This window comes from Ambystoma mexicanum, chromosome 10 (assembly GCF_040938575.1).
Source record: "Ambystoma mexicanum isolate Mex_15411 chromosome 10, UKY_AmexF1_1, whole genome shotgun sequence".
NCBI classification, from domain to species: Eukaryota; Metazoa; Chordata; class Amphibia; order Caudata; family Ambystomatidae; genus Ambystoma; species Ambystoma mexicanum.
Genome location: NC_090932.1, coordinates 1,580,736,342 through 1,580,743,934, shown reverse-complemented (window position 1 = coordinate 1,580,743,934; position 7,593 = coordinate 1,580,736,342).

Genomic DNA, 7,593 nt, shown 5'->3' with positions numbered 1-7,593 from the left:
TGCTTGATACCATGCGACTAGGAACTATACTTCTCAGATGAACGCTGCTGAGCTACTGGAAGACCTGCTGCTGGAATAGCTCTTTCCAACACCCTGATGCTCTCATGCTTGATACCATGTGACCAGGATGAACTCTGCTGAGCTACTGGAAGGCCTGCTGCTGGAATACGCTCTTTCCAACACCCTGCTGCTCTCCTGCTTGATACCATGCAGCTAGAAACTATACTTCTCAGATGAATGCGCTAAGCTGCTGGAAGACCTACTGTTGGAATATGCTCTTTCCAACACCCTGCTGCTTTTATGCTTGATACCATACGACTAGGAACTATACTTCTCAGATGAACGCTGCTGAGCTACTGGAAGACCTGCCGCTGGAATGTGCTCTTTCCAACACCCTTCTGCTCTCTTGCCTGATACCATGTGACCAGGATGAACGCTGCTGAGCTACTGGAAGACCTGCTGCCGGAATATGATCTTTTCAACATCCTGCTGCTCTATTGCTTGATACCATGTGACCAGTAGGAATGCTGCTGAGCTACTGGAAGACCTGCTGCTGGAATATGATATTTTCAACATCCTGCTGCTCTATTGCTTGATACCATGTGACCAGGATGAACTCTGCTGAGCTATTGCAAGACCTGCAGCTGGAATATTCTCTTTGAATTACCCTGCTGCTCTCTTGCTTGATACCATGTGACCAGGACGAACGCTGCTGAGCTACTGGAAGACCTGCTGCCGGAATATGATCTTTTCAACATCCTGCTGCTCTATTGCTTGATACCATGTGACCAGTAGGAATGCTGCTGAGCTACTGGAAGACCTGCTGCTGGAATATGATCTTTTCAACATCCTGCTGCTCTATTGCTTGATACCATGTGACCAGGATGAACTCTGCGAGCTATTGCAAGACCTGCAGCTGGAATATTCTCTTTGAATTACCCTGCTGCTCTCTTGCTTGATACCATGTGACCAGGACGAACTCTGCTGAGCTACTGGAAGACCTGCTGCTGGAATATGCTCTTTGAAACACTCTGTTGCTCTCTTGCTTGATACCATGTGACCAGAATGAACTCTGCTGAGCTACTGGAAGACCTGCTGCTGGAATATGCTATTTCTAACACCCTGCTGCTCTCCTGCTTGATACCATGCAGCTAGTAACTATACTTCTCAGATGAGCACGCTAAGCTGCTGGAAGACCTACTGATGGAATATGCTCTTTCCAACACCCGGCTTCTCTCGTGCTTGATACCATGCAGCTAGGAGCTATACTTCTCGGATGAACGCTGCTGAGCTACTGGAAGAGCTGCTGCTGGAATATGCTCTTGCCAACACCCTGCTGCTCTCATGCTTTATACCATGCGACCAGCATGAACTCTGCTGAGCTACTGGAAGACCTGCTGCTGGAATATGCTCTTTCCAACACTCTGCTACTCTCTTGCTTGGTACCATGTGACCAGGATGAACTCTGCTGAGCTACTGGAAGACCTGCTGCTGAAAAATGCTCTTTCCAACCCCCTGATGCTCTCATGCTTGATATAATACGGCTAGGAACTGTACTTCTCAGGTGGATGCTGCTGAGCGACTGGAAGACCTGCAACTGGAATATGCTCTTTCTAACATCCTTATGCTGTCATGCTGGAACTACTAGCCCCAGAGAAACTGTGCTGAGCTACTGCAAGACGTGGAACAAACATGTGCACTTTCCACCCATCCGGATCCACTCAGACTATGCAGCCAAGATGCACTGTCCTGACCCACTCGAAGACATCGAAGACCTTCAATAGTTTGCACTGTTAAACCTTCCTAATGCCAGATCTATTGACAGCAGAAACTTCATCTCCCAGGATGCATGTTGCTGGGCTTCTGGAAGCTGCAGAGTTGAAATCCTCCCTTCTACAGATTTCCAGAGTAAAGGTTATACAACATCCACTCATACCAAGGACAGAGGTGCAGATTCCTGACTATAGATAATTATTGGAACTGGCCCAGATTTTTTAAAAGCATAGTACTATTTCTTCATGTTTAAAATGTCCAGAGATCTACTCATCAAAACATCTGAGCACTGCTCCACAAGCCCTCCCTTACACAGTAGCAGTCTAGAGCAGCTTTCTTCTCGCTCCGCATTCTAGCATTGGCTAATTGATACGCGCTAGTCTGGGGTCGGGGTCCGGATCCATGACCGTGGCTATCAGTGGGGCATCAGTGTCTGTCTTTTCAGGACTGGGCAGTTTGTATTTGTGGTTTTGTGTAGCGTGAACCTAGCTAGGAAGCAACAGAGAGTTGTACAGTTCGACCAATTCTTCCTCAAAAACATTTAAGCAGTGTCAATCGGCTTGCACAAGATGAAGGCACACCATATCCCACTGTGCATTGCACTGAGCTCTGAAAGACCTGAATCTGGACACAGCTGCAATTAATGATGCAAAAGAAATCAGCTAAGGCAAAGCATAATATTACCCCCACACAAACGGTCGCCATACATATAGTCACCGGGAAAAGGCTGTGGTGACATTATGTATGGTGACCATTTGTAAGGGGAGCAAATAAAAATAATAAATATTAAAAAACAGGAGCTGCTGGAGTATCCCCCGCAGGTTCACAGTGATAATGTCCTCACAAACCACTGCCTTTTTGCTGCAACTTTTTTGCCACACAGCCTTTGGGCAGGGACATTAGTAGACAGGGAAGAGAGACTCCAGCAGACTCCAGCAGACTCAACTCTCCTCCAGCAGACTCAACTCTCCTCCAGCAGACTCAACTCTCCTCCAGCAGACTCAACTGCAGGGACATTATCACATGGAACCCATAGTTTTAAGTCTTCCATTTTCAGGACACACACACACTTTTCATTCTAGAAAAAAAAAAAGAAGACGTATTGTTTGCGATGTGACAAGGTTAAACATCTGGCCCCATCACCAGACTCAAAGGGATCTCTTCCGGCTAGGAGAGCGGGTCCACCAGGGCAATTCAGGGAAAGCCAGGAGCTACCTGTAGACGTTGCAGAGGGGGTCTCTGCCCTGACCTAAGGGATAGGATGAGGTGGAAGGGGATGTGCCATCTGCATTGTGGGACCCAATTACCCCGCCATTTGCCCACATCCAGATGTGGGGATCACGGCCACAGTACTATGGGTTTTATTAGCAGTCCTGGAAGAGACGCTGGAGTAGCCGAACAACTGGAACCTGTGGTCCCTGACACCAGCGTTCACCTCCCCCATACCCGTCTAAGATGCCACCTGGGCATGATCCATGCCAACCAGTAACTAAGGACCTGCAGTAACACCATTGTGAGATCAGTCCCCCAAACTTGTCAACATTATCCATTCCATTCGGGAGACGCTAGTCCAGTCTTGGTATTAACTTTGCATTCTGTGAAAAGTAGTCCTTCATTTATAATGGGGAACTCAAGGTCTACAAGTGAGATGCCAGTCCCAGGAGTGGACTGGCATCACACAAATGAAATGGGTAATGTTAGCATGTATGATCCCCCATGGGAAGAAAGACAGAGAGAGAGCAAAAGACATAAAGAGAGAGAGAGAGAGAGAGAGAGAGTGTGTGTGTGTGTGTGTGTGTGTGTGTGTGAGAGAGAGAGAGAGAGAGAGAGAGAGAGAGAGAGAGAGAGAGAGAGAGAGAGAGAGAGAGAGAGAGAGAGATCTCAGTGGCTTATGATGCTCGCATTGTGAAGGTGGTCACAAATGGGGGGAGTGGGGTTCACAAGAACTTAGCAGTGAGAGCCGGCATGGTGAAAGGGTGGGACTCCCACCTATTCCAGACATGGCTAGTGGGCTATTATGGTTTCACTGTGTTGCAAACACACAGAAAGGGAGCAAAGAGGGATTGACATACAGTCACACTACTCACACAGGACCAGACAAGAGGGAAGAGATAGTGTGGGGCCATTGGGGTGCCGGGATGAAGGGGGGCTAACTCCTTCACTTGAACTGAGCACACCTCTACACCTGTTATGAGAAGGGAACCATGCTACTTGGAGCACAGAGTGGGCGGGCACTGTTAAATTCTCAGTCAACATGGTCTCAGAGGGTCCTGTGCATAAATTATGGGGCGCGGTCTGTGTTTTAACGAGGAGTGCCCCAAGGATGGTAGGGAGCGTGTCAAAAGCCTTGGTGGCCCCGAATTCAGCGGACTCTTGTAGAATGTAAGGGCGGGTTTCTCCCTCAGGAGCAGATTCTGGTTATCCCAGAGTCATGCACCCAACGCATTGACATTCCCACTCCCCATGCTTCTTGCGATTGGATCCGGGTCGCAGGACTTGATTACTGCTGCCCAATCTGAGAATTCAACTGAAGACCTAATCTGATACCTGCTTACATAGGAATGATCAGCCCAAGGGATGTATCCACTGGACAAAGGATTTGGAATGTCTTTCTTTTCCCGCTGGGAGTCAGTGGAGCTCTCTATGTGCAGGAGTGATACAGTCCGAAAATTGCAGGCATACCTTGGAGGAATGATTTCAGGTTCTCTGGACTTGCTGCATATCTTTCCATGGTGCCCCTGAAAAGATCAATTTGCAGAACATCAGCAGGATTGTACAAGGTACTGGTGACTATCAAATAATCAGTGGACTCAATTGGTTTGTCCTTATAAGGGCATCTCTGTGTACCTTTATGACAGAGGGCACCAACAGATGGACAGAGACCCTGGTTAAGGGCTCAAAGGTTGCCTTGCTACTAGTCATTCCCCAATGATAAGTCATTAATGACGAGTAGAAAAGGGTATGCTGAGTGCATGTGGAGAACTGGCCTTCATGTCAGGGGGGTGGGGGAGTGACCTCTATGCCTGGATAGCATCATGCAATGTAATTTATTTTACCCTTCAGAAAGGATGGTTTGCCTGAACCAGCAGTGATGGGGTTAGCGTATGTACAATCCTGAGTCGGATATCCTGTTGGTTCCTCCACTTCCTTTAGGAGCGTGGTCCTCACTCCTTCCCTCTCTCCCTTAAATCAGAACACCTCCTTAGACAGGTCAGTCATTCAGAGTCGGAGGGATTTTATAATGCCTCGAACACTTATTTCTTGACTGCTTTAGGAGTCGGCCATGCGTTGGTCCTACTGGGCTCCGCTACCAGGTGCCACCATCCCGGTGCCTATGGGTATTTTGGCATGGTTAGGTGTCAGACATTTCATGATCAGTTGAACCCCCAGGGTACTTCTACCTTTCCCTCCTCTTCAGTCTTAAGAATGCAGCCTCTCGCCATCAGATGCTCAAATAATTACTGTAATTAACCCCTTCTATCTCCATCTTATTGTTTCCCCCCTGACTTGACCCTTCGCCACGAGTGTAGGTCTGCCTTTCTGTCTCAAGTCTTAAATGTATCTACTCCATTTTCCTTCACATTTGTGATGTCATCTTTGATGTCCTGGGTTTTAGTCTTTGCAGTGCACAGTGGTGGTGCGAGTTATGGTTGCTTAGCTTACCATAACTGGTGAATTTCTGGGGGTTTTGGATTTTACTTGTAATCATAATATCCTTTTAATACACTTTTTCCACTGATTTTGATAGGTTTTTACCAAAGTAACCACAATGTCCCTTTAACAAAGTTTTCTCACTGACTTTGATAGATTTTTATTAGCGCAACTTAACCATAACGTCCCTTCAACAACATTTTTTCACAGAATTTTATACGTTTTTATTAGCACAACCTAACCATAACACCACTGAATTGTACAGGTTTTTACCAGGATACCCTTAATGTGTGTACATGTACCATACAACATACTGATCCCCCTGGCCCAATGTGATAGCCACAGAGTCTGCGGACTGTGCAACTGTCCACGGACGTCGGGCAGCATCCACACTGCCTAAAAGCTCAGGGGTTGTCTTGCATTGTAGTAGCGTGCCGCAAACAAACAGAGCATGTTTAAAGGGCAACGTATATGTATACTACAAAGAAAAATGAAGTAGGTCTACAAACTCTGTACTTATAAAAGCAGCAGTGAAATTACATAGGTTGTGCAACACAATCAAATGCACCAAGCAGAAAAATAACCTGTGCATCCAACAATAGTACCTCAGTGTTGCTTTGCATACACAGTGAGAAGCAACTGTCACAAGGAAGTGAAACATACTAAGAGGAGAACCATACAAAAAAAGTAGTAAGCAAACTATATTTCTTCCTGTAACTGTGGAGTTTGATCTGTGTGCATGACTAGTAAAAAGCATTATTTAAATGGCAAGCACCCTGGAGTGGCTTGAGGAAAATTTCCCTCATGATGAAATGAATGACGATAGCAACTCCAATGGTACACAGTACAATTTTTGAAGTAGGAAAATTAATGCACATTGCTTCACATGTAACTGAACTTTGCTTCTTTTTTAACAGTACTTACTGCAAATGAAGGCAATCAGCTGGAAGCACCAGCTAATGTACAAGAGGATGGGCCCAAACACACCCAAAGTGTAAATGTGGAAAATTACCTGAGAAGCCTGTATGCAAAAATGGATCAGTTGAACAGCAAGTTTGCAGAGTTAAAGACATTTGTAGAAAGGCATATGATGGACAATATTAAGTACCACTGGCCCACTTGTACCTGCACCCTTTCCCCCGTCCCAGCCAACCATCCCCACAAATTCCCTTTAGTCAAAGACGCTATGATGAGACCTCAATCCCGTCCTCCCCTCATGACCAGCCTGTGCAAAACCCCAATTTCCCTGTACATGTTTCCCATTCTGCTACCCCTTCCCTTTACTAATTGTAAACCCCACATTCCAGCATGGGCGTATCATTGTTGTGTATGGATGGTGTGCTTACATTCATATTACTCAGTCCTGTTTTTATGACTGTGATTCTTCTTCTTCCTGAGAGCCCAGGACTTGGTATAGCCCGCCCGCAGGGGGAATGAGAGAATAGTGAGGTGATTTCAAAACAAATCCTGTCACCGGTTCCCCGCATCTGGGTGACAGGTGGACAGGACCAGGGATTTTATATAGCCACACTGAGAGGCACGGTGGTCGGCTTATCTTCAGGAACACGCAGGGCGGCCAGGCCCTCCGGTGTGGAGGGTTCTGCCGTGGGCCATGTTGCTGGGCAGGCTCATGCTCTCCCCTCTCCACGGTTGAGGTAGCGAGCAAATGTGTGAGGGAGATAGTCCAACGTGAGCTGATAGTGCCTGTGTGTGCGCGCTATTTATGAGAGACAATCGGTAGCTGACTCAAATTGTTTTTCTCCTCTCCGTGACTTGAGGCAGGAGTGGAAAAATTTAAGGAGCGGTCCGCATAGTGCGGTGCATTGGAAAGAGAGAAGTATGTTGTTGGGTCGCCTACAGCCGTTGGCTGCAGTGTCATTTATCTTTGCAACATGAGGAATTAAAATGCAGGGGAGTGTATTGGAATATGTGATAGCCGGGTTGGTCCCCTATGACAGCCAGCTGCGGGCGCAAGTAAGCAGAGTCAGAGAAGGGGGATTACGCTGGGTTTTGTCCCATTTGCTATTTGGCCATCGGGCACGCCCTTAAAGAGAGGAGGGGTGGGAGGTGGCAAGCCGCCAAGGCAGAGAGGGAGAAAGAGAGAGACCCTTATAGGTAGGGACGTCTCAATAGGCATCACTACATTTCCTGCTAAGTGGGGAGGGAAAC